Source organism: Sphaerodactylus townsendi, linkage group LG09, assembly GCF_021028975.2.
Source record: "Sphaerodactylus townsendi isolate TG3544 linkage group LG09, MPM_Stown_v2.3, whole genome shotgun sequence".
Taxonomy (NCBI): Eukaryota; Metazoa; Chordata; class Lepidosauria; order Squamata; family Sphaerodactylidae; genus Sphaerodactylus; species Sphaerodactylus townsendi.
Genome location: NC_059433.1, coordinates 95,475,346 through 95,502,838, shown reverse-complemented (window position 1 = coordinate 95,502,838; position 27,493 = coordinate 95,475,346). Strand labels below are relative to the sequence as shown.

General features: G+C 39.8%; 1 long non-coding RNA gene across 1 annotated transcript; it reads left to right on the top strand.

Annotated features, from left to right (window-relative positions):
* Positions 1–269: 269 nt before the first annotated feature.
* LOC125439201 lies at positions 270–27,493 on the top strand. Its single transcript, XR_007245497.1, has 7 exons — positions 270–602; positions 2,355–2,537; positions 5,869–6,051; positions 14,203–14,283; positions 23,959–24,204; positions 25,400–25,592; positions 26,751–27,493. It is a non-coding gene; the product is annotated as an uncharacterized LOC125439201 (long non-coding RNA).

Here is a 27,493-nt window from a genome sequence, read left to right as displayed (position 1 = left end):
TTTGAAAATAACCTTTTCAGAACAGTATGTGGTAATAGTTAATGCCAATTTGGTCAATTTTGGAAATTTCACTGTTGTTAATTTTCTTATGTGACAACTGATCGAATATATGTTATAAAGTACTGTACTTTGACTATCAAAGCTAAAAGCAGAAAAATAATCTGGGACAATAGCACTGGTAAAATGGCTCTGAAGAAGAAGCGGGGAAATGGGAACCTACAGGAAGAAAACCTGGAAGCAGCTAATATATCTCATAAGCAAAGGAAACCTGTTTTTGAGATTGAAAAACTAGGAAAGACCTTGCAGTCGTTGCATCTGAATGTAATAGCTTCCCAGCAGAAACGCAAAATGGTTCTTGTTCAGCTAGAACAGCAGATAACACAGCTTGAAAAGGACCTTACAGATGCCAGGAAACTTTGTAGTCAGAAAGATCAGGTATGCTCTTGTGATGAGAAAAAAACCCAAGCAAAACAGTTATCTCTAAAAAAAATCACATCGCAAAAGAGGGTGGAAGAAGCTCGGATGTGTACCATTTCATATATATTTGTTATGAATTCCAAAGGAGGAGAGGAAAAAAGCAACACTATTTTATCACAAATTTTGTAAGTACATATTGCTTTGGTGTTAGTCTCGAAACTTGAGATATGTTTGCATTTGCGATAACAATTCTATTCAAAAAGCATGTTGATACAAAATAAAATGAATATAGCCATATAAATGTCTGCAGAGATTTTAGAAACTGCATTTCCCATTTTAGTTGTGAATATGCTCGATATCAGAGACCAAGCTGGAGGCACTTTTCCTCTATAAAAATGTACAGAGGCCCACAGCTTTTTATGTTATAGTCATTTGAAAGCTATCTGTATAACATGCGGGGGGTGGGGGAAGAGATATGGTACTTTGTAGGGATGTCTGCATTATTTTTTTAAAAAAACAAAATGCTAAGGTTTCTGAAGTTTACTATATGTATGTATGTATGTATGTATGTATGTATGTATGTATGTATGTATGTATGTATGTATGTATGTATGTATGTATGTATGTATGTATACATTTGCCATTTGTTATGGAGTAATAATTTTAAACGTGCAGAGGAAAAGAATTCAATCCCTAAAATGTCGTTTACCTATTTATGTATTACTGACAATGAAACAATACAAAACCATTATGGGATATTATGTATGACCTATGTTTTTAGACACCTGAAAAAAATGTTATTTTAAATCATTGTTGCCATATTAACATCACAGCCAAACATATCTGCAGATTTTAAGCTGTCTAAAGCAATTTTACCTTCTCAATTAAGAATGTTTAACATTTGAACCAAAAACAGTAGAGCATGAGTAATTAAAGGCTTAAGATAAATACATAGACAGTCATTTAAATTTAGATCTGCACTAACATTTACTGTTATTCTCCAAGGCTTTGACCGTGCTTGACAGAAACAAAGTACTCTGGGATTAATTTCAAGAAATGGTGCCAACTGTGTACAATTTGCTGTAATTAAGACATGAAAGAGTACTAAATATTCAGATTAAAAGAAGCATGATGGAGCATGATAGAGGTGTGGCACCAAGCCAATGATGCAAGAAGACTTCTGAGTATCCAGTTTTGCATGATATGAAAATGGAATTGACTGAAACTTTGCTCTCATTCATAACTAGTTATTCATTAGCATCAGGACATTTATAAGGATTGGAAATCCAGATATTCATGGTATCCAGGCTAATTTTTATAAATAGCAGTCCCAATGTTTAAACCTGTTACTGTAATGAAAATTGCGCTAACTTAACAATACCATGAGTCTGATACCAACTTCCTGATATCTTGAAAGCATGTTAATGCTGGAGCTTCAATTTAAATATTCAGTTATTAAAAAAATAGGATGTGACTCTCCTCTGTCTAATTTGTACTATCTCTTTATTCAGTTATCTTACCTATTTGAATAAGAATTGTAGTTTGTGGTTCTAAACTGTTAAATTTATTTTTTATTCAGCAAACCACATTAAAAACCTCAAAAGCTGCACAAATTTAGATCAAAACCTGTTTTTTTCTTCCCTTTTCTCTGCAGAATTCTATGAAATATTTCCCATGAACTATTATTTATTGATTAAGTATATTTCTTGATGTTGTTCTTACACAGATGCCTTTTCAATGTAAAATATGCAGAACGTTAAAATGTAGAATATGTATAACTTTGTTTCTAGAGGGGATGCCAGGACTACACTTGATTGAGAATGAGAAATGGTATAATCTTCCATATTCTATAGCTCAAGAGATCAGAATGCAGTATTTTTTTAAACTTCATCTGAGGATATTCTATTGGAACTTTTTTTTTTTATGGGTCTTCACAGGAAATATGCAAAAGAGATGACCTTCTGAAAAAATCCAAAGCGGCTCTCCTTCAGGCAAGGGAAGATATCAAAGCTGAAGTGGCTGAGGTGGAGCACTCTGACAGACTGGTCAAGCTGGTGAAAGCAACTGCCGAGGACACTCAGAGAGAGAAAGCCATCCTATTTAGAGCTGAAATTCGGCAGGTAAATCAGGAACTGCAAAGATGTGCAGGAACGGTGCAGAGGGACAAGGCAATAATGTAGAAAACGAGTGATATTACTGCACTGTGAATTTGGCACAGTCTAATAGAATAGAAATATCAATCATAAGGACAAAAGATTGCAGTAATCAAATGAACACAAAAGGTTCCCAGTCCAGTGTTAAGGGGGAATTTGGAGCTGGAGAAAGCAGCTTTATCAGACAGACTGAATTCCTTTGTTTCTGCACACTACTGGAGAGTGTGAAAAATGAGGGGGGGGGGTTTACTCTTTCTGCCTCAGAGAGCTTTGCACACTTAGCAACTAAGAAACAGTGCATTGTATCAAATGCACAGACATACATGCATTGGGCGTCTATAGCACATGCGACAGTTCTGACTGATTGAAGTCACACAATTAATTGCCAGGACTCAAACGTTATGGCTCAAAAGGAGTGCTTGAATAGCTCCAAGACAAAAGAGCTGTTTTCACATGCACCGTAGCCTTACACTCAGAGATATAATTTCCCATTTCATTTTGTCAGTCATTCAAAGAGGCGTTCAGCCACAGCCAATAATTTCCTATCTGTCCCCCCCCTTTTTTTTTGCCTAGTACCTGTAGCCTTGGCGTCTATGTTGGAAGGTATTTTTCGGGATCCAGTCAATACCAAAAGGACACAGTCTTATTATCATCCTTTAACGTTAGGAATCCACCTCTATAGTAAAGTTTTGAAAGATATTTTTTTTTGCAAATAAAATATTAATGAAGTCATTTTGAATGTAATGGACAGCTTGTGTCAAACCCTTAATTTTCTCTTCCACTATTCACAACATTGCCAGACACCATGTTTCTGGATAAAACCCCCTAGAGGTTTGCTGCAAATTCTTTTTCAATACAACCAGATCATTGCAGATAATTGTATTACACAGGGTATTGATCCAAAATCGTTGTGCACCGGAAACATCTGAAAAAACATGATTATAGCTTTCTGTTTATTGTTTGTACATCATATAAGCAGGCTTTTGTGTGAATCACCTGTAAGAAAGGCAAGGTGGAAACATCAGAGAAATTACCTCTTTACAAGAATCTATTGATCACTTTAAATCAAAGAAGTATGTTTGACATAAGATTACCTGCCAGTTTGAACATTAGGTACACTATGTTATAGCCTGAGGCAGTTGTAAGTCTGACAAAGGGATTGTAAATAAAGCATGCAGCTGCTAGTGCCTCTGGCTTGGGATCAGCCAAGGCTCAAGTCCAAGGCATAGGTAAACTTAAAATAATTTAACCCTTTTCAACCAGCACCTTGTGAATGAGAGTAGATTCTTTTGAGAATTGAGGGGAGGGACATAAACGGACTTTATCAATTCGAAGAGCAGAGTCCCTTAGATTTTTATATCCCCAGGTTTCCTCTGTGGGGAAAAATAAGGAAACTGACAGTGCTTTCAAGAAGGTTCATCATAGGTCAACTAATATACATATCCGTAGGCAAGCTTCAGAAAAATTTTCTTCCCCAGTATGTGTATTATTCACAAGTAGTAAAGATCAATATTGTTTTACTTTTTAAAGAATTAGCATGAATGTTGCCTGTTGTGTATTTTATTAAAAGATTGTGCAAAGCATCATCTTTTGAATACAGATATTTGAAGGATAAAATCAAGGTATCTGATGTACAAGAAATACAACTTTACCTTTACATTAATTTTTGGCAGGGAACATTTCAAACGCAACAGAGGCCGATGCTGCAAAATGTTAAAGCAAATTGCTCAATATTACTGAAGAAGACTGTTCATGCTACTAGTTCTATACTTGATATTTCTTACCTGCTGATTTATTTGCACTGTTGGACCCTAAAAATCATCTGTCCCATATATCATATTTTTTTCTTTTTATTAAACAACAGCAGCTAACACATATCTACAATATTTCAAGAAATGTGTAAAAATGGTAAAATATATGTATAAATATATGTTCCTTAAAACTGTACAGACTATATGAATGTTCAGCAGTCTCTCCCACACACATACTGGTTCAGACACATGCTTATGGAGACTACTCCAGAATTATATCCCCTCCAAACACATATATACACATATACATATGTATAAAATAATAAGAGTGGCAGGTAATAACAATAATGTCTCCAGTTGTATGGTCAGAAATATATTGCGTAAATGTTCCGAATGTTCTTGATCATTAATTAAATACTTTTATTTAGATTTATCTCATCAGAGCAACAAAGATTGATTTCAAGAGCATAAGATAAATGTATGCTGTTTGCAGAGACTAGTGTGCCAATTTTTTATGACAATATTAGTTTTATAAGGCTCCAGTCCCTTTGCTTCAAATTAATTGAAGTCTAATTTATACATCATTCTTCCTACATAAACCAGGGCTATTAAAAGGAAGATGTTTGAAGAGATTTGCTCTCTATGAAAATATGATCTTAATGTTGATGTTTTCTCTTCAAGGTGCCTCAGCCGTTTCATTTTCAAAAAGGTTTGGATTGAATATACAATATTCAGTACAGGCTTCGGTTTTAGAAAGGAAGCATTCGTCACTGATACATGTTTATTCTGAAATTTAATTCTGTACTTCATTAAACTTGGTCCACACTGCTGAATAAACATTTGTATGTCTAGGGATGTATATTCGCCAATAGCTAAAAAAAACCCCTTCTACAAAACCTCAGATATATATCTGTGCTAAAGGACAAATATTTAAATGAACACCTATATATGTATATTTCTTAGAATATGGTCAACAAAAGAACAAAGGAAAAATGTCTTTGTCTTAAATTGCCTATTTTTCTAAGGCTTGAAACATACTGCCCTAGATTCTTTGGTCTAATGAAAGAGTGCCATCTATTGGATGACCTTGGGAAATATTTTGTTTATACTGTAGAGGTAATCTTACGTACGAACTAATTTAATGAAGCAGAAGTTTTTGGCTTATTTTGTAGTTTTCTTCAAAGTGAAATAGAAGTTATTAATCACAAACAAAATTGCAGTTTGAAAACTCATGACAAATCATGCATGCTTTTGAGAATTTTTTAAAAAATATTTCATAGTTAAAGATTTGTGGATTGTTTGTCAATTGATAAACATTTTAATGTCTTTAAATTTATGTTAAAGCTTTTAAATCATATCTGTATGCATATGTGAGTTTCATGTTTTAAAAATGCTTGCAGGCAGAGCTGATAGTTTTTAAATCAGTAATTTCATATTTGACAAGTTCATATAAAACAGGCTTACCACTTCATGGAATGTAGAACAAAACAAAAAAAAGTAAAGCATTAAGTTTGTTTGAAGCTGCAATACTTTTTATTATCTTTCAGCCCAAGAATTTGCCAGTCAGGATGAAAAACTTCTAATGGAATCCAGCTTGAAAGACTGTCAAGGGCTGCTAAGTGAGCAAGAGGCAGAAACACTTCGCCCAGACCAGTAGAAAAATCAGAGGCAGAGCTGAAGCCACTGAGAAAACGCATTATAGATTCTCATGAAGAAATTCGTGATTACAAGTGAGTTACTGTTTGTTTTGATGTTGCAGGAAGGTTGAAATCTATCCAGAATTCAAGAATAATTATTTTAGTTCTGTGCTGTAGGGTTTGTTGTGGTCAGGTTGTGTGTTCTGTAATTGCTGTTGACTAATTTATTGATTAAATTGTGTATCAAGTAGTTGATAAAGTCATTTTTACAAACAGCTTTTCAGGGGTTGTTTAAAAAATCAAACTAATGTATTAAGCAATGTTCTTTGTGGTATTTTTTTAACCTTCCTAGAGTATGTGAAAATCTGGTGAGGAGGGGAAAATACTTTCCTTTATTGTCTATCTGTCAGTGGCATTCTCCTCTTCCTCTCTTTCCTAGGGTCTGAAGGTTACATATGGCTCTTATTGTCTGTCTTTTTGGTTCAAGAAGCTGCCTCAAAGCAAGACGCTACCAAATTAAAGCAAACTTGAGAGTTTGAGCTTCCAGTCAGAGTAACGAGTAACATATGAAGTTGCTAAAATGAACTCAAATACTAATCCTAGGCTGTTTCCGCACGGCACAATCATACCGGGTTACAATTGGTATTTTACAATCTGGGTCTATTTTATCCCGGTTTCTCCCTTTGCATGGGTGCCAGTTTCTGTGAAGGAGTCGAGTAAAGATTGGGAGGATTTTACTTTCCTGGCTTTTTTTGTTTTTACAGCATAGATTCAGCAACATGCTTGAACATCTCCAGTGTGCTGCAATCTGATTGGCTCTTTCCCCCTCCCAAAGACAATGCTTCTGATTGACGGATCCACAGCAACTGCAGGAAAACCAAGCAGGACACACACACACACGCCCCTTTTCTCTAGCTTTGAAAAGGATCTGGTGTAGTGAACAACATGGCAAGCACGTTGTGCTATACAAAGTAAAAACTTTTGATCAATACTAGGCAAAGGACTATGTCCCATCCACGTTTAAAGGTGTGCAAAAAAACCCCCACAGCATGAGACACTCACCCCCCCTCCCCCAATATACCAAATAACATTTGAGTGGTCTTGGGGCTGCCACGGAATGAGAGCATCCTGCCAAGCAGGCACTTCCCCACCCCTCCCCTCTCAGGATCCTGTGGGAATGTAAGGTGGGAGCTGCAGGACTGAGCTGGCTGCAGCTCAGCTAGTGAGCAGTGCTTGGTGAAAGTGAGCTGGAACAGGGTTAGCATGTTGTAAGGCAGGGAGATCAGGCAGTGGGGTGGGGAAAATGAATTGGTTTTGCTTCCTTGGTCTTTGCACAGAAGCATTCAACACAGAATTTTGGGAAAAGATCAACATTCTAGCAGTTTTTGAAAAACCCAGGATGAGGGAAATATTGTAGGACAAACATGCTTTAGGATTGGGAACTGTGCAAACTTCTTGGCCAAACTCGGATATTTCTCTTGCTCAACCCAGGATATTTGGACCATGCAGAAATGACCCTAATGTCTCTTTTTTCTTTAAGGAAAAAATTAAAGCTCCCAAAGATTGTTTTCATGTTTATGAATCATAAATTGATTCATTGTTCAGTTTTCCAGTGAATGTTATGAAAGGTATTCATCTCATCTAAATACTTTTGTCTCTTTTGCATTATATAAATACGCTGAATAATGCATTCTTCTTGCTAAATTTGGTACATTGTGTGTTCAATTTAGATGGTCTGTTTTTCAGTACTGCAAGTAAATGTGAACTTTGTGAATTTTCAGTTCACTAGGCTACTGCTCAATTAGGAAGAGGTTTGATTAATCAAAAATAGGCGGCAAGCATCTGCAAGATATCCACATTTCTGATTAAACTGTAAGGTAAAATGACAAACCATTTTCTTAGATGTCTAGAGCACATGGTAGTCTACTCACCTGAGATCCTGAGGGCCTATCTGAGCCTCACCTAAAACTAAATTCTAATAGTTGAGCAGCATCAATCTTGACAGGCATGGATTCATACAATAGTTGTGAGTAAATAACACTGGGCCTGGCCTTATGGCCACAGAACTTGTGATACCATCAGATCAGCTGCAGCTTGTATTGTCATTCTCCTACCTTTTGCAATGGAGACCTTTATGTCATTGCATCTTGTATGAAATGAGTTTCAAATATTATAGAATCCAGTTATAGCTTCATAATGCAACATTATGAGTGCAAAACAAAGTAATCTTTGAACATGATAAATAGTCTGCTATAGAATGTAAGGGGGAAAGATAGATAGTTCTAATATAGTTACAGTACAGCAACATGTGGAAAATTTCTACCAAGTAAAACATTACATTTCACCTTTCTAATTAAGCACCTCAATTCTATCCTGGTTCTGGTCAGTTATTTTATGAAGACCATGCTTCTTTTGGGAAATAGTACACAGAGTAGAAAAAGACTAATAATTTGACAATTTGTATTAAAAGTGTCCAGTGATATCAGACTTAATTTTAATCTTGAACTGATTTCCAGCTACTTATGAAACCTTAACAGACAGATCCTCTGTTTCTTGAATCAAGAGGAATTGTAGAGGTATCACTCACTCTGTCAAATGTAGTTTGCCTGTGTGTTCCCATTTTAGAAATTCCGTCTTTCAGATGTAGCACAAGACATGTAGACATTCTTAGTTTCTGATGGACTATCAACTCATGCTTATACAATACTGTGGCTCGTAGGTCAGCTTCACATGCAGTTCACAGTGACATTTATGAAAAAGACAGGGTATTCACAGAGTGGGAATTCAGGAAAATAACATTTAGTAAGCTGACCATCTGGAATGTCTTGTCAGGTACTGAAGAGAATTTTGCCACATCACATATCCATATATTTCCAATTGTATACTGAGGTGTGGCAAATTTCTACTGGAATACACTGGAATATACTCACTACTGGAATATAGATAGATATAGGCTTCCCAAAAGATTACATGAACATCACAGCATGAGTGGTTATTTCAAGAGCAAGAGAAACATTAACCTGGCTTCAGATGATGCCTGATTTGATTCAGATATTGTAGCCAGCATGTGGAGGTTACTGAATACATTCCTGCATGAAATTATTTCCATGAAAAACACCATTGGAAGGCTGTTTACCAGATGGATTCCCCCAATCATGTTGTACCAGCCCAAAATGTATGGTGTTAGCTCACAGGCTCTTACAAATAGGGACATCCCTGCACTGAATGGCTTTCTCATGCTTTTACTTCCCAATGCAAAGCTGGGAGCACTTTTAGCAGCCTACATGTTGTGACAATATTTGAATTGGCCTCTACACTCAGTACAATTCAACTCTCTCTACATTATCATCATCACATCTAACATATAACTAGTTAATATTATTACCCCCACATTGCAGATGGGACTCTGAGGTTTGCCGAAGCCCCACCAACTTTCGGAATGAGATGAGATTTAAATCTGCAGTTTCTTAGATCGTTGTATACGGTGCAATCGTATACGGCAGCATTCAATGAGAAATGTGCAACTCGGCTTGGAGCGCCTTGATAATCCTCAGTTGTACTCGCTTTAAAATGCACGCTATGCTACTATATTCTGTTGGCTAGCATTTCACTATAGTTACGCAGGCAGCAGTAACATCTAGCATGCCCAGATGCTAAAAAGTATAAGCCAGTCCAATGTAGCAGTTGAAGGATCTGAGAGACAGGGATCCTGCACTGCCTTGAACATAATTGAGTAACCCAGGGCCACTAATTCATTTCCAGTCTTATTTAGTTCTCAGTGTTGTTATCAGAATATTGTGGAATGGGGCGCATCATGTATGCTGCTCAGAGTTTTTTTGGAGGGAGATAGAGGAAGTCATTATTGTAGTAATGAATTAAATCTTGCCTATCCCTGACTTGCCACGAAGGAAATATTTCCAAAGCCAAAGAATGCCAGCACAGGAGACAGAACATCCTTATGTCCACGTAATAAAAGGAATATTTCACGGTAGAATGCACAATTTTATCTTAATATTCTTTGCACCAGTACACAAGTCTGCTAGGGATTTGAATCCCAGTGTGGCAAACTGAGCATGACTGTCACAGAAGAGGTGATTGGGGGTTTGGGAGAGTTTAGCAAGCGAGCAAGCAAGATAGGCAACAGTTTATTTATGCTATCATATGCTTGTCAGAGAGTCTACTTCCTACATGTGTAAAAACAGAAGTGCAAAAGTTGTCTGTTCTGTAGGTGTCACAATACAAGTTCCTAAAGCAAACACAAGCAGCTATTTATCTTAGCTGTTGGGCTGAAAGCGAAGAAAGCACAAAACAAGGCATAGCTGGAAATAAAATATTTAACAGTTGTACAAAATTGACAGGTTTTGAGATTTTATTGCCACTTATTCTGGATGAGCTATATGTAAAGTTTGAAAGGGGGGAAAAACCCAGCTACAACAACCCCACTATGTAAGCCTGTTACACTTGAAAGATTTGTTCAGAATGTCCAGTGGGAACCTGGAAATCGTAATAATTTGTAGTATCGATTGTGTGAAGCTATGCAGCTGCGGCCCCTAGTGAATAGACAGGAATAGACATTTTATTGATTAACTTTTACAGTCATATTTTCAAGACTCTGCTGCAACATAATTTTCACTTCCCAGCTTTGTGCTGGTGCATCATGAAACTTGGATTCTTCTCTCTTAACATTTACCCACGAGAAAAACAGTATGGACTTGCCTGTGCGAGGCTGGCCATAGAGTGATGCATATGCTTTGTGTAGAAAGTCTTTTATTTTGGCATTTCCATTCTCTTCCTTTAAAGAGGGCTATCAGAAAAAAAAGTAAGGCACTTAGACATAACATGTTCGGTAACTAAATTATTGCAACAGCTTTTTTTATCTTGATCCCATTATTGCTATCTTTCGTTTAAATCAATAATTGCAAGTGAAAAGTTTTGCATAAAAAGTGAATTGTCCCACCAGAGTTAGATTTTTTTTTCTTCATGACCTTTTAATTTTTTTAAAAAATAACTAGATAGTGAAAACCTGAAACATGGTCTCTGGAAAAAGCAGATATTTGGTGGCTATTTTTAAAAAGTTTTTTCCCCCCACTTAATTGCCCACAGCACTGGATGCTTAGTTTTCATTGAACTGCACTTCTCAATGATAAAACCAAAAACCAAAACATTGCTTTATTATTTAGTGTTGTCATGTATGCTGAATTTTTCTAACTGTCCCAATATGCTGCATAAAAAAATTTCAGTCCCTTTTTAATACTTCTTCTTGTTTAGTGCAATTGTAAAAAAAAATACTATTTCTTTTGGCACACTTAAGAGTGTACTCTTATGAATTAATTTCAAATGGCTTGGACAGGGTACCACTGAACAGAACTACACGGTTAGAAACAAGCAGTAGTAATGTTACACAGGCTATAGTAAAGCAACTACCAAAAGTTCTGATGATGCTGAAGATCCTGCTCTTGGGCCCCTTCTGCACATGCAGAATAATGCACTTTCAGTCCACTTTCACAATTGCTTGCAAGTGGATTTTGCTGTTCCGCACAGCTGCAAAGTGCATTGAAAGTGGATTGAAAGTGCTTTATTCTGCATGTGCAGAAAGGGCCTTGATGGATGCTAGGACATTTTTGCCTGGTTCCTTGTCTAAATGGAACATGAGGCTCTGAGGGAGTAGGCTGGGCAGGATATTTTTGGGGAGGCAGGCAGGCTGGAAGAGGTTATCTACCCGACATAGTCAAAATAAAAGTGACCGATTATAGTTAGAACCAAACATGATTTTTTTTTTTGTTCGTTTCATATTAGCTTAAGAAGGAAATCTGTTTGGCCTGTCCCATATTGTTTGACAAGGTTGGGATTTACAATGATTACGGTTTTGTCCCTAGGGGGTGACTGAATCTTCCAGACTAGGGATGGTAACAATAGTATGGCTTCTATTAGGGAACAGGTAGGAATAATGGGCAAGCACCTTGAAGCAACTAAAGATAAAGAGAGTTTTATCCAAGCCAGCCACTCAGCAGTTATATGGATGGTGGAATTCGGAGTCTATTAATTCAGTATCTGCTGAGCCCAAGTTGCTGAATGGCCAAGAGGAGAGTGATGAGGTTTGGTGTATTTTTGGCACAGGCATGTGGTCAGGAAAGGATTATCAGTGATACTGGTCATGTATGGAGTTGTTGTGGAGTTGCTCAAATACAGGCAACCATAAAAGGCTGACCATGGAAGGCAACTAGAATGATAAAGGGTTTGGAGCACCTTTCATATGAGGAAAAGCTGAAGAATCTGGGGCTTTTCCATTCAAAAAAGAGATTTTGAGTTGTTCTGGGGAAGTGGCACTTCACTCCAGTTGAGCCTTTTAATGCTCCTGGCAGTATTGGGGACCTTAAATTTGGCAGGTGAACTAGATATAGACTCACTAGTTCTGAGAAAACCTAGGCTCAGCAAGTCTGTGTGAGCTGGGAGCTTTCAGAAGTATCCTTTTACTTTTCTTTTATTAATGTTATGTTTGTCTATGTTTACTTTTTGTTAGTAAAATAAAAAAAATTAAAAAGAGATTTCTAATGGCAGCACAATAGAGGTTTATAAAATTAAGCTTAGGGTAGAAAGAGTAGTCAGAAAGAACTTTTTCTCCAACACAATGAGGCTGGTGGGCAGTAGATTCAGGATGGACAAAAGAAAACACTTCTTTATTAAGCCAGTTCCAAAAGAGATAGTGATGGTCACAGGCATAGACATCTTTAAAAGGAGATCAGACATATTCATGGAGGATGTCTATCAGTGGCTGCTAACCAAGAGGACTAAAGGGAACCTCCATGTTCAGAGACAATAAACCTCTGAATGCCAGTGTTAGGAGTATGCGTGAGACAGGATGCTATGCTAGATGGGCCCCTGGTTTGATACAGAAAACCTCTTTTTTTAACCTGTACAGTAGGAGGGAGGGAAATGTCAATAATTATGCAGACCATCAATTAATAAAATCTGCTTTAACCTATATGCTGGTATCTCATTTAACCTATATGCTGGTATCTCATTTCTTTCTTCAGGGATATAGGGCAATATTGCTTGCAATATTGCTTGCATGTGATGCTATCAGATCTGACAACAAACACATATTCATTGTTCTTATGCACATATATGCATTTTATATCCTAATAATATTGATATGCCTGTAGCATTTTAATTTTGTAGCTTTATGTTTGTTTGTGAAGTCTGGTTCTTGTTATAGTTCTTAAACTTTTTTCCTAGCAAACCTGTAATCTTGCCAAATATCATAGCACCTGTTATGTTTTTGAATCTCTATAGTACAACAGTACAGTACAGTACAGTACAGTACAGTGATCCCAAAAAATGTGTACAAGCTGTAACTGGAGTTCTATGCAAATGCATATGTTCTGAACATAATTTGGCAAATAAAGTTGCAATCAAACAGCATCACATTTCTTGAAGCCTATGGAACTACTTGCATTGAACAATTATAGAAACAACGCTGTTTCCCAAAATCATATAATATTAACTGATACTTCTAATTTGTTATTTAAATTTCAGTGTAGCATCTACTTACATTATATTTTGCTATAATAAGAAGCTAACTTTCAGAATAACGGTGGTAGTTAGATCAATTTCATCATGCACAGTCATTCTATTTTGTTAACTTTGCCTTTTGAATTTTATAAAGTTTTTGTTAAAACCTGAAATATTAAAGTGGATATTATTAGAATGTAGAAATACCTGAGCTGAAGCAAGATCAACTAAGTATAGTAATATGAGGCCAGTCAGATGCCTAACATTTTAAATGCTTTAAGGTATTTTGTGTAAAGAACTGTCAAGACACAGCCGATTTATGGCAACCCTGTAGGATTTTCAAGGCAACAAACTAACAGATGTGGAGGGCTATTGCCTTCCTCTGCATAACAACCTGGTATCTCTTGTTGGTCTCCCATCCAAGTACTAACCAGAATAGCTTCTGAAATCTAATGTACTAACCAGAATAGCTTCTGAAATCTAATGAAATCAGGCTAGCCTTGGCCATTCATGTCAGGGCTTAAGCTATTTTAACTATAAGCAAAAAAGGTGTTATGATGCATTTAAAATCTAACAACTATATTTATGATATCAAAATCACATGGCAGGGGGAGGGGGGAGGGATTAGAATCCATCAGCATATGACCATCAGAAAATAGGGACTTTTTCTAGGAGGCTAATGAGAGTGAGCCATTTGGAGCATTTATTTGTTATCGCCTTTCTTTTTTGCAGTGTTTCCATATGTTCCAAATGATATCAAGGATCTTGATGGCTTTCTGAGTTGCATCATATACTGGTTGCTAGAACCTGGAGGTATATAAATTTTCATCCTTTAGTATATTGTGAAAACTAATGTTAGTCGATTTGTGCTTTTTGCCAATTGTGATTACATTTCCAGGTGTTATTGGAATATTTGCTTTACTTCAAACCTTTGGATGCTTTCCAATGAATTTTCACTGCTGGGCCCAATGCATCATTGTTACTTATGCATTAAATTACATGCTGCATCATAGTTATTGTTGCCTTGATGCTGTACAAACATTTTGCAGTTTGTATAAATGAATATTTATGGGAGAAACATTTGGAATGTTGGGAGTAAAATATTTAATCTAAATTCCAGTTTCCCAAATATCAGCAGCTGATCTACTCACTATATTTTTCAAAAAAGTAGAGAAAGGGCCTTTCCCCACTTAACTTAAGCCCCGCGCTACTTGAGGAGAGTAGCATGGGGTCCCCCGGCACTCCCCACGAGAGGGGCAGTGACAGCACAGCCACCCCGACACTGCCGCTGTCGTGCCCCCTCAGCGTGCGGCATCCCTGGCGCTCTTCCAAAGGGCGCCTTTTGATGACTGGGGTCGTGGGGATGTCCGAGCGCGCGGCATAGGGGGGATAGGGGAGAGTGGGGAAAAGCCCAAAATTTGAGGAACCTGTGACGGATTCAAAAGTTGTATTCACCACTTTGATTAAACAAGACAATCACATTCACTATTAGCTTTCTAGATTTATCAGTGGCATAGTGGCTAAGAGTAGGTGCACGCTGATCTGGAGGAACCGGGTTTGATTCCTAGCTCTGCCGCTTGCGTTGTGGAGGCTTATCTGGGGAATTCAGATTAGCCTGCGCACTCCCACACATGCCAGCTGGGTGACCTTGGGCTAGTCACAACTTTCCGGAGCTCACTCAGCTCCACCCACCTCACAGGATGTTTGTTGTGAGTGGGGAAGGGAAAGGAGTCTCCTGCAGGAGAGAAAGGGGGGATATAAATCCAAACTCTTCTTCTTCTTCTTCTTCTTCTCTAAGGAATGTCAGGGTCATGATATAGAAGCAGGCAGTGGCAAATCACCTTTGTCAGTCTCTTGCCTTGAAAACGCTGTGGAGTGATCATAAGTCAGTTATGATGGTAGACCATGTGTAGTTGGTGGGAAGAGGAAAGGAAAAAAGATGTGTTACAATAGCATGGTACCACGTAACTCCCAAATCTATGGGTGCAAGGCTCTTGCTTTGTATATGTCTTGGTGTTAATAAAGTCAAAAAGGAGAAAAAATGCAGAACTTCAATTAAAATAAAATATTTAACAATGCATGCTTTTACAAAACAGCAAGTATAACCTCACTAACTTTAATAATCTAAAGAATCCGTTTCTACAAAGATGTAGCAAAATCATAGTGTTGCAAGGAATATTCTGGGTCATTTAGTACAATCTACTACAACACCAGAAAGCCTAGACTTGTGCAATCCCAGCCAGATCAATCTAAAGAATCCGTTTCTACAAAGATGTAGCAAAATCATAGTGTTGCAAGGAATATTCTGGGTCATTTAGTACAATCTACTACAACACCAGAAAGCCTAGACTTGTGCAATCCCAGCCAGATGCTCATTGTGTTTCCTATTAAATTCCTTTAGGAGAAAATTTTTCTTCCATTAATATGTTTACTACCTGTCACAGTTCCCGGATTCTCTTGGGAACCACAGAATAGATATTTGTAAAGTCAGGCCCAAATTACATAAGGAAGAAAAAGAAAATATAAAATTAACATAGATAGATGGACTTGTAAGAGCAAAATACAAATAGTCCAAAACAGGATTGATTTCTGCATAATGTGGTGGAGGAATCCCTTGTTATTGATCAACTTTTAAAGCCCATGCACAGCGCTTAAAAAGATAAAGTAAGCAAGGTCAGATAATCAAAGCATTTAAATAGTAAAAACAGCAACTGCCACTGTAGACTGCTAAAGTAAATCCATAATACAAATTGCTTTAGCAAAAAAGTGGATGAGCAGCTGATCTTCCTATTGAACTCTTATACTGTTCAGTGACCACACTGGGAAAAGGATTGGGAGACTTGGTTGAAAGATCAATATTGAGTGAGATGTACTAGGGATTCATTCAGGACATGAAATAATTGCTAGTATGAGACAGCAGAGATATCTTTGAGATGTCATCAAGAAAAGATGCTTAGTTCAGTTAAGAACACCCTGGATGTCACAGCTAGAGAAGGAATTAGCCAAATTTCTTTTTTGTTTTCATTGATCCAGTTTGCTTCACCAGGACAGCCTGCTCTGTTTCAGCACACATTTAAAATGAACTATTATTATATAGCAAAATAATAACTTAGGATGGGGGGAGGAGGATAAATGGGGCAAAAGGATCTGGGAGACCCAGGTTTGAATCTCCACTTTGCCATGGAAGATTGCTGGGTGACCTTTCACCAGTTAGTCTGCCAGCCTAACCCCTGCACTGGCTTGTTTCTGGAAACACAAAATGAGAGAAAAGGGCAAACTGTGTTTAAGTCATTTTGGGTTTCCATGGGGGAAATATAAATATCGAAATAAAAAAACTTTAATAAAGTGAGCCATGTTTTCAAACGTTGTTATCCTGTTCAGTACAAAGAGCAGGATAAAATATGTATGGGGTTGTAGATTGCCTTCCTTCAGACTTTGTTGGAGTGTGTGTGTACGGGAATGATGCAGCCAAAGTTAAACACTTTTTAATCCCTATTGATTTCACCGGGAAAAGCTTCTCTACCACAGAAATCAATTGGACTCTTAAGTGCCAAAGTTTGTCTGGATCATGCCACAATGTTTATCTTTAATTGTGCGTTCCCATGCTCATTTATGTGGGGATTCAGTCTAAGATTTCTTATGTCATGAACTTAATTTAAAACTTTTACAAAAATCTTGAGGACCTATGCTCATAATGCCATTGAATTTTAAATCAGAATTGTCTCCTACATGAAATACTTTTTGTTCACACTTTTTTTGAGTGACATTTATTTTTCCAACATTTTTTATGTATTACTGTATACTGGGCAACATCTCATGGACTGTTATGTAATACCTGTTTTATTCAATCATATCCCCATTACATCATCCCAAATTGTTCTAGGTAACTGCAGAAAGAAAATTGCCTGCTAGATATATAGAGAATAATTTCAGCTAGCAAAATGCTGCTTAATTAATGCTACTTATCAAAAGTTAGGACAATTACAATATAATCCATATTTACTGAATCAGTGGAAAAACACCAGTGGAGGTATTACAGTGCAACCCTAAGAACACTTTCCTGGGATGAAACCCTACTGAATAGACCCAAGAAAAATGTGAAGTAGATTTTCTTAGGATTTCCTTGTAAGTCATATCTGTATTCCATGCTTAATCAAAGCAGCTTTGGGAATAGGCCTTTCTGTGGTCCCACAATAATCCTAAGAGGTAGGTTAGGTTGAGAAATGACAGCTTGCCCCATAGGTTGACCAAGAATTTCAGCCTTAGCTTTCCAAATCTGGGTCCAGCAACACTGTAGTGATCAACACACTACTAATTCACACTTGGAACAAGATCCTTTAAAACCATGGACATATTCCTCCCTGATGAGTGACTCATGAACAAGACATTATACCTGTATTTTTGTCAACATGTAAAAACAATGTAAACACATTTGAATTGAATTAAAGTTAAAATACATATTTAATAATGAAATGCATTGTACCCAATAACACCTCCACTGCTTGAGAAGCTCCTTACACATATTGGGAGCTGCACATGATCACTGGGTCAGTAGAACAGAGTCTTCTGATGCAACCCAAAGATCAGTTGGGGATAAAATAGATCAATAATGATACCCAAAAAAACTGAATGAAGCAAAAGGATGGACTGGGACTGGCAGGAACTTAGAGAAACATATGGGATGGGTTAAGACAGGGGTAGGGAACCTGCGGCTCTCCAGATGTTCAGGAACTACAATTTCCATCAGCCTCTGTCAGCATGGCCAATTGGCCATGCTGAGTAGAAACTGATAGGTAATGTAGTTCCCTATTTATCTGGAGAAACCGACTGGGATGGATTAGGAGGTAGCAGAGGTTGAATACAGATAACTTTGTGGTAATGCAGAAAGAGGAAAAGTACCAAGCCGACTGTGAGAAGAAAAAGAGGGTGAGTTAGAAATGCCAGTTCAAGGAGGATTGGGGGAAGGGGGGTGGGGGTGGGGGAGATTGGAGCAGAGAAAAACAGCCAGACAACTTGTTCAATGGTAAATTAGCTGGCTGTAGCTTGTTTAGTGAATTCAGGCAGAGGAGCAAAGGAGCAACATGCAGATGGATCCTGGCATTGGGTGACCCACCTGCTGAAAAGGTGAAAACACCTTTTCCCCAGCCCTCCTACTGGAGGAAACCATGGAGTAGCACATAACTGGGAACAGTTGGGCGCCACTCTCTAAATGGCTTCCCCTTGCTACCTTGAGGTGTTGGCCAGCCAGCAGCTCCTACCTTGGTATGAATCATCATGGTTCTCCAAAACCCCCAAGACCCATTATGGGAACCCCCAACATGGGAGAGGCAAGCACTCAGGCACTACCTCCTCCTCAAAATCTTCCATCCTGATGCCCAACCTGCCAAGCTGTGACAAACAAATATGGAAGCGATGGAGTAGCTAAAATATAACAAAATAATGCAATTGCTGAGAGGAAGGGAGGGTGGGCAAAATGATGGAGCTCCACACAGGTGGAAAAGGCCTCCTTTTATGCCCCCAGTAGTCCACGGTTTTGCCTCTGCTGTCCCAATGTGGGAAAATTTTGCTGACTGACAAGTCTTTAACAGTCATACTGTTAGGATCACCATGCAGCCCACCAGCATTTTGCTACCTTTTTGTTCTCTGTCCACCGGGATGGCAATTAGCAACTTTAAGACTACAGCATGGGGAACAGAAGAAGGAATATAACTGGGGTGCTGTGTGATTCCGGGCTGTGTGGCCATATTCTAGCAGCATTCTCTCCTGATGTTTCGCCTGCATCTGTGGCTGGCATCTTCAGAGGATCTGATAGTAGGAAAGGAAAGCAAGTGGAGTATGTATACCCGTGGTGGCGAACCTATGGCACGCCATATGTTCATGGACTACAATTCCCATCAGCCTCTGCCAGCATGGCCAATTGGCCATGTTGGCGGGAAGCTGATAAGAACCTGAATCCATGAACATATAGCGATAACATAACGTCGCCACTCCTGTCTCTATAGAGTAAAAGGTTAATAGGTGAAGGCATCTGAATAGGAGTGGCCTGGCAAGTAAGTAACAATGGAGATAGCAAGGTCAGTAGGTGAGGCATCTGAATAGAAGTAGTCTGGCCTTTGTTCCCTTTGATTGTCTATAGTCATCCCTGTGTTTGTGTGGAGTTGATTGAGTCACTGTCTTGACTCCTGAGTGTTTTTTTCAAAACTGGCAGCCAAATTCTGTTCATTTTTTCATGGTTTCTTCCTTCCTGTTGAAATTGTCCACGTGGTTGTAGATTTCAATGGTGTAGTCCTGTTACAGTGAGTGGTTGTTAGAGTGGTCCAGAATTTCCTGTGTTTTCTTAGAAGTAATATTCTGTGTCCAGGTTGGTTTCGATTATGTGTTCTGCTATTTCACGAGAGGATTTTTTTTTGGCTGAAATAGTCTGCAGTGCCTTTCATGTTCTTTGATTACGTGTCCTGAAGGCGCTGTACATTTGGTGGTTTCTATGTAGACTTGTCCCACAGCTACACGTATATACTTTCACATAGGAGTCCAGGTTTTCGAAGCCTTTTAAAGGCTGAAAAAAATCCCCCCCCTCGACTTATCACGGTGGGTCCCCACCCACCAGTAATTTTTTGGGTGAGTGTTCCCCCTGTCACTTTCTTTGCCTTTCTGATCTGCCTTCTTCTCCTGCAGCCCCTCTTTCCAGCCATTCTCTGTGCTTAGTTTTTTTCTGTTTAAGCTTTTGACTGGCAGGCCCCTCACTAACTCACCCCTTTTTTCCCTTTCCCGGCCCAGGCTGCTTAAGACTTGGTTCAGAGAAGCTGCCTGTTGGGCAGCCTGCCTCCTATGATTTTTTCTTAAAGGGGGCAATGCTGCAAAGATTGCTTAAGCAACCTTTGGAGCAGTTACCTTTCGCAAGAAAACCACAGAGAACAGACTGCTAACAGGCAGCTCCTCTGAAATCAAGAATCTTACAGCCTACCGGAAGGAGGGAAGATAGAGTGCGCTAGTGACTGCTTCTGCTGCTTCTTCTCTGCCATGCTTTTTTTTTCTCTGCCGCAGCCCACTTTCAGCCGCTTTCTGGTACCTCGATTCTCCTCTGCCTTTTCCACCAACACCTCCCATACCCGTTCACACTCCACGGCCCCTAGTTTATTCCCTCTCCCCAGACCCACCTTGCCCCTCTTTAAAAAGCCTCCCAAAGGCTTCTGGGGTGCTCCTTTCCCCCAACTGCGGCTCCTTTGCCTGCTCAGCGCTCCACACCTCCCCATGGACCTTTCCCACCCCTCGACTTATCACGCGCCAAGTCAATAGGGTTTCTCCCAGTTCTTCAAAGGCAAAATTAGGTTGCCTCGACTTATCACAGATGGATGGAACTTATCGTGACATTGAGTATACTGTACGATTTTTATGGTATCGCGGTGAACTCCTGCAGTAGATAGAGGACCCCTCTTATCCTTTGCTGAACGTAGCATTTGTTGAATTTTCTTAGTGGGTCTGTAGATTGTTTGTAGGTTATGCTTCTTCATCAGTTTTCCTATGTGGTCAGTGGTTCCCTTGATCCTCCAGATCCTCTGAAGATGCCAGCCACAGATGCAGGTGAAACATCAGGAGAGAATGCTGCTAGAACACGGCCATGCAGCCCAGAAACCACACCGCACCCCAGTGATTCAGGCCTTGAAAGCCTTCGACAATATAAGGAATATAACTGATAGCCAATATGGTGCAGTGGTTACTATGTCGGATTTGAATCTGAAAGTATTGATTTAAATTCCCATGCTGCCATGAAGTTTTCTGGATAATCTTGAGCCAGTCATTCTTTGTAAGTCAAACCTACATCACAGGGTTATTGTGGAGAGAAATGGGGAAAGAGCATGCCAGCTGTATGTTTCTTAGAGGAAGGTAGGATTTTAAAAAAGGACTACCATAACATTAGAAATAGTAGACAATGGTAAATACGATGATGAATTAACAGAGAGAAAAGTATAGAAAAATCTGAGTCATACAGAGGCAGAGGTTAAGGTATATTATAGATAAAATGGAGAAAAAGAGGACCAACAAAAAACAGGATTTTAAAAAATTATAACCAAAAGGCATTATTTTAATTAATACAGTGATAAGATCTCTTGGGTTAATCTAAAAGGTAAGAATGGTCTTCAAACTTATTTTGGATGGGCACTCTGATTCCATAAAGTTTGCAGTAGTCTAGGAAATTTGCATTCTGCTTTACTATAATGAATAGTTATTTCAAACTGTTATTGGCTCCATATTTACTGTATGAATTGCTGATTACAGCAATTTTAGTGGTAAAATTGTGAAACAATATTCAGAGTTGTCAGAAAAAGGTCAGCTTATTTGCATTCATTAGGAACCTGGAGGACCATGTCGCGTGCATTTTCCTTTGGGATGCTTACAGTTATTGATTTGTATACAGCCGTAGGAAAAATTAATTAGAATTATATTTCACTTGCTTCCAGGGACTGTATAATATAAAAGTCGTCCATTTAAAAAATGTTCAGAACCAGCAAATGAAAATAGTGGAGTTTTTTCTTTTTTTTCCTGGAGTGTAACTTTTCTGGTGCAGATCATAAAAGTCTGCTTTTGGTGTTGGGGCAGAGCACATTTATACCTCATTCATTAGAGCTTTTGCGTTGGAAGACAATATTCATTTAGACACATCTATGCTGCGGGGAGGGATAATCATAGGATTCAATAAAGGCCTGTTTCTCCCCCATCAACACAGGCCAGTGACCATTTGAACACATAGCATGCTCAGCTATCACAAGGACTGAGGAATACATGCGCACTTCTGATAGCTTCAGTCAACATTCAGCAAGCATAGAGATCATGTCACTCAAGCTTTAAATTGCTGTGGTGGCAATAAACTTACTGTGTAGAAAGAAAAGAATGAAAGAGAACATACGGTGAAACAAGGAAGGAGATCAGACTTTTCAGATATTACCATTTATCATAGGCACTAGAATCCCTGTGGAGAATTTTTCATCCCCCTTGCCCACTGTATTGTGTCTCAGGCTGTTTTTGCAGGGCCAAAAAAGCCGGTAAAAATATGGTAAAAGCAGCATTATAGGTGGGGAGTTTGCATGGCTGTCGCTGCAGAAATGATGCTGCAACGATTAGGCAACGCTCCAGCGAACCCACAACAGTTTATTTGAAAATTGCTCACCGAGCATGTCTTTTCAACAACGGCGCTCTGCAGTCGGTGTCGTGCAAAGAGCCCGCCAGGAATCGGTGCCATAGAGTCTGCCCCCCACAATGGCGGCCCATGCTGGCCAATCCTGGCATCAAATGCTTGTGACATCTACCCTGGGAAAAAAGAATGCCGTTTGTAAAGCGCAGCCATGTGAAGCATTGAGGTTCAGCTGTTGTGCTACCTGTCTACAGAGCACCTGCCCATGCAAACGCTCTGTTGCTGCAGCATTGCCAATAACACTGGCTGCACTGCTTACTGTATGATTGGCTATGCAGAAAGCGGCCCATTAGAATAAATTAACAGAGTTGAACCAGGATATCATCATTGTTAGTTTCAGCAGCTATATTAGTAAGGTTGCCATTTGTCCTGTCGAATCACACCCAATAAGCCAGTGCTCAAATGAGTGGCAGGAGAAAATGGGACCAGGGAAGAACTTTGTGGATGCATATGTGTAACTTCAGGCTAAAACTTGAAAGTGATATCACTAAAGGTCTGTGTTAAAGCTGTAGAGATTGGCAAATCTTAGAGCACCTACGATTTCACTACCAGTTGAACGTCAATAATATTCTTTCCCCATGCCCCACCTCCATGCACCTGGCAACCATATATATCAGCAGTTAAATACCACTGATGTGACTTGTGGGTAGGAAAAAAAATTGACCTTATGCTGCACATTCTATTTGACAATAGGATGGTGATTATGATTAGAAAACTCCATGTCATGGGCCATTTTTTTTCACTTTCCAAATGCCCTGTGGCATATCTGGGAGTGCACCTGCTGCGGGGCTTTTCACCCAGCTTGTAGCTTCCCACTGCTGCCCGGCTCTTTCCTTCGTTCAAGTCAGGGCCATGCGGGAAGACCCAAATTGTTCCCCACAAGCCCGGGGCTTTCCCATAAGCATCTCTTAAGCCCCACGAGCTCTTCTGCAGTCTTTTACACGCATGCGCAGGCAGCCTCTGTTTCCTGCATTTGGATTGGCTGAATCTCGCCCCATTCCCTCAACACACTTTCAGTACCTTTTTTGTATTTTTAAAACAGAGTGCAGGCAGGTGCTGAGAATCAGTGCCCTTGCCCCCATCTAAAATCCTTGCTTCCCCCCTGCAAACCCCTTGCTCATGTGAAAGAATTGCCATTTCCCCCCACAAACTCTTCATGTGTATGTGTGTGTGTGCAAGGAAACGAGGCGAGATTGCCACTGTTTGGTAGGGTGGGCATACTGCTTTTTTTCTGCCCAAGGTTTTCCCCTCCTCTATAAAAACCAAGGTTTCTTCATCCATTTTTTCCTCATTGATAGGGGAGGGGGCACCAATTCTCAGCACGTGTTCATTTGGGGCATTCCCTGTGCCAACAGAGGAGCGATTTCAGCGTGCAAAACCAGACGTGGTCTGACTGGTGACGGGCTGGAGCAGCAAGCAGTTTTGAGCAGGGAAATACAAATGCAGTTCCAAGAGTCCAAAGTCAAAGCATGATGAGTTGAACAGAGTACAGAGTACAAAAGAAAAGCCAAGAAGTAGTCCGAGGGTCAGGGTCCAAGGCAAAGGTAACAGAGTTAGAATTTCTGATACAGAAACAGGTCCGGAGCAGAGCAACAGCAAGACCAACAAAATGCTTTGCTTTTGTGGAAAAGCAGCTGTTAGCCTTGTTCTTTTATACTCTGCTGGGGCAGGTGGTTGTAATTACCAGTCCTGGAACCAAACCTTTGGTTGACTTACAGATGTCGAGCAGCCAATCTAGCAGATCTCCTGCTCTCTGCCAACTCTAAACACAGTTGTCGACACCTCTGTTCCAGCTGGGGCGGGGAGGTAGGCGGAATGCATGCCCCTGGTGCCAGTGGGATCCTTGAAGCTGGTCCAGGATCCCTGCTGGCAAAGCAAGAAAGTCCTGGGACATGGCCTTTGCCACTGTCTGCCACTTCCAGGTCTGTTGATAGTGCAGACCTGGAATGCCAGTCCTCCGTTCGTGGAGCCACAGGGCTTCCTTTGTCCTTGCTGCCAGCTAGCTCCTCCTCCTTGTCACTCTTGCCTGCATGCTGTTCATCACTGTTGTCAGTGTCAGACTTGGCAGGGCATGGGCAGGGGCAAACCACAACACCTCATGGCTGGGACAGAGAAATAAACAGTTTGAAAACATGAAGCTGCCTTATATTGAGTCAAACCATTGGTCTATCAAGGTCAGCACTGGCTGCTCTGACTGGCAGCCATTCTTCCATGGTTTCAGGTTCTCTGTCACATCAATGACTACCTGATCCTTTTAACTGAAGATTAAACTTGGGACCTTCTTTGTGCAAAGCGGATGCTTTCCTACTGAGCCATGATTACTCTCAAAGGAGGATAAAAGAAGTAAAATTTTCAATGCATCTATCTATATATATAAAAATCTAAACGTGTGTTTGTCCCTGATACCCAAGCCAGGACTGTGCATGTTAACCAGCCTCATGGACAGCAGGATTCACATTCTGGACAGTTCCGTTGTGGAATGGAAAGGGTTACCTTATACTAAAAAAACAAGACAGCACCATATAACGATGTGCATTGAAAAGGGAAAGAGGGATTCCATTTGTCCACCCCAAAAGGCTATGCTGGGGATCATTAGACCTGCATGGACATCTGTGTGGGTTGCAGACTGTGATGAGAAGGACAATTGCCGCAGCAACGCGTGGCCAGGCCTGCTAGTTGTGAAATAAAACCTATGGTGCAAAGTAAATAGTAATTGTATGTATTCTTCTAATTCCACAGGTCTGATAAGCACGCCAAGGTGTACAGAATTCAGAAAAGAACTTATAACAGGCATATTTTTTGACTTCAGATGCTCACCACAAACCTGGAAGCAAATACAGTGAATCTGAGATGGTGGAAGATCACTTCATTAATGGCCTGAAGCATTGGGAGGGTTAAGAGCACAAATTATTATCTAATCTGGAGGAACCAGGTTTGATTCCCAGCTCTGCTGCCTGAGCTGTGGAGGCTTATCTGGGGAATTCAGATTAGCCTGTACACTCCCACACACGCCAGTTGGATGACCTTGGGCTAGTCACAGCTTCTTGGCGCTCTTTCAGCCCCACCTACCTCAGGGTGTTTGTTGTGAGGGGGGAAGGGCAAGGAGATTGTAAGCCTCTTTTTGAGCCTCCTGCAGGAGAGAAAGGGGGATATAAATCCAAACTCTTCTTCTTCTTCTCTATTCCTACATTTGTGATCCAGCTTGCATTACACTGTAAAATGTGGTCCAAAATTGCTGCATACTTCTGTGAACTTTTAACACTTCAAATGGATTAGAGTGTCTTATTTTGATTACATCCATATTGTTCCCTGTGATAAGATTAGGTTCTTAGTCATTAAAAAGAAATGTTTGGCTTCTTTCCAGTGTATTCAGGCATGCACTAAGTGGAAAAAATTTAGACTTGCACCCCTTCATATTGTGCATATGTGACACATGTTAGCAATTAATCAAACCATAGTCATCTCTAATTAACAACAATACTGAGGCCAAAATATGGCAGAAACAGATGACAAAAGAACTGAGTATGTAATCTGCAGAGAGGGAAAGAACTATTGAGTAAATCCTGAAAGGATTCAAATGTGCCATAGTTGTCTTTATGGCTGTCAATAAGTAAGCAGTAATGAGACTGTTTTACATTTCGTAACTACTGAAAACTTTGTCAGTGTGACAAATCAGCTGTGATGATGGCATACATGTAGCCATGTAATAACAGGATGCAGTATAGTCATCATCACTGACATCTGTTTAACTCATCAGAGTATGGCACATTGAAGAGATTCCATCTAAAATGTCAGGCTTGCTATAATGTGACAGGAAAACTATCTGATTCACTGATATCCCACAGTTTTTCCAAGTAGTTTAGGACAGTGCATATGGTTTTCTCCTTCACCACCACATGAACACATAGATGAACAATGAAGCTGCCTTGAACTGAATCCAATGATTGGTCTATCAAGGCCTATTAAATACTACAGTGATACCCAAGGTGGAGCCTGCTGATGTGTTTTCTGGTGCCCACTTCCTTCTTTCCTGAAGCATCTTTTCGTCTGATGCAAAAAGCTAATCCTGTTTTGCTCTCTATCTCTTTAGAGCACAAATCCAAGAGGAATAATATTCTGCCTGCAGGGAGGACCCATACAAAAACAGCTGCTTTCATCAGAAGAGGGCACTTGACTTGGAACCTTCCAATATTTGGTGGTTAGACACAGACCCTAAGGCAGCCATTTGGATGTTGGCTGTCCCCACCATCTTGATAGCCATTTGATAGTGGTGCTCACTCAACATACTCAAAATTCCAAAAGTGCCCACTTACTCAACAAGATTAAGGTCACCTGGTTTATTATAATTGACAGCTGCTCTGCAGTATCTTTCACAATAATCTGAGTTCTGCATGCAAGCAGATGCTCTGCCATTGAATCAGACCCTGTCCTTGGGGCTTTTGCTCCAGTGTGGCTTAGAAGCACAAAAAACCCTTTCATAAGTTGTGCAGTTCCTTTGGAGGAGTTGACTGTATCCATGCCTGCTGACCTGGCTATTACCAGCTGATATATTAACTGCATATGAAGAGTAGAAATGAATGCAACCATAAAATCCTAGAGCAGGGGTGTTTGTTACAAGGGCCGGATATGACATAAATGTGACTTGGCTGGGCTCAGGGGGTGGGGGGCTGGCTGCCTCAGTTGGTCCCAGAATGACAAAGGGGAGAAGGGTGTGTACTTGAACTGGCAAGCCTGCAGCAGGGTGGCTGCCTTGAGAGGGCTTATCAGGCCTGCCAGCCAGCTGAGGCAACCCCACATACCCAGTGGACTTGCCAGGTCAGAAAGAAGTGAGGA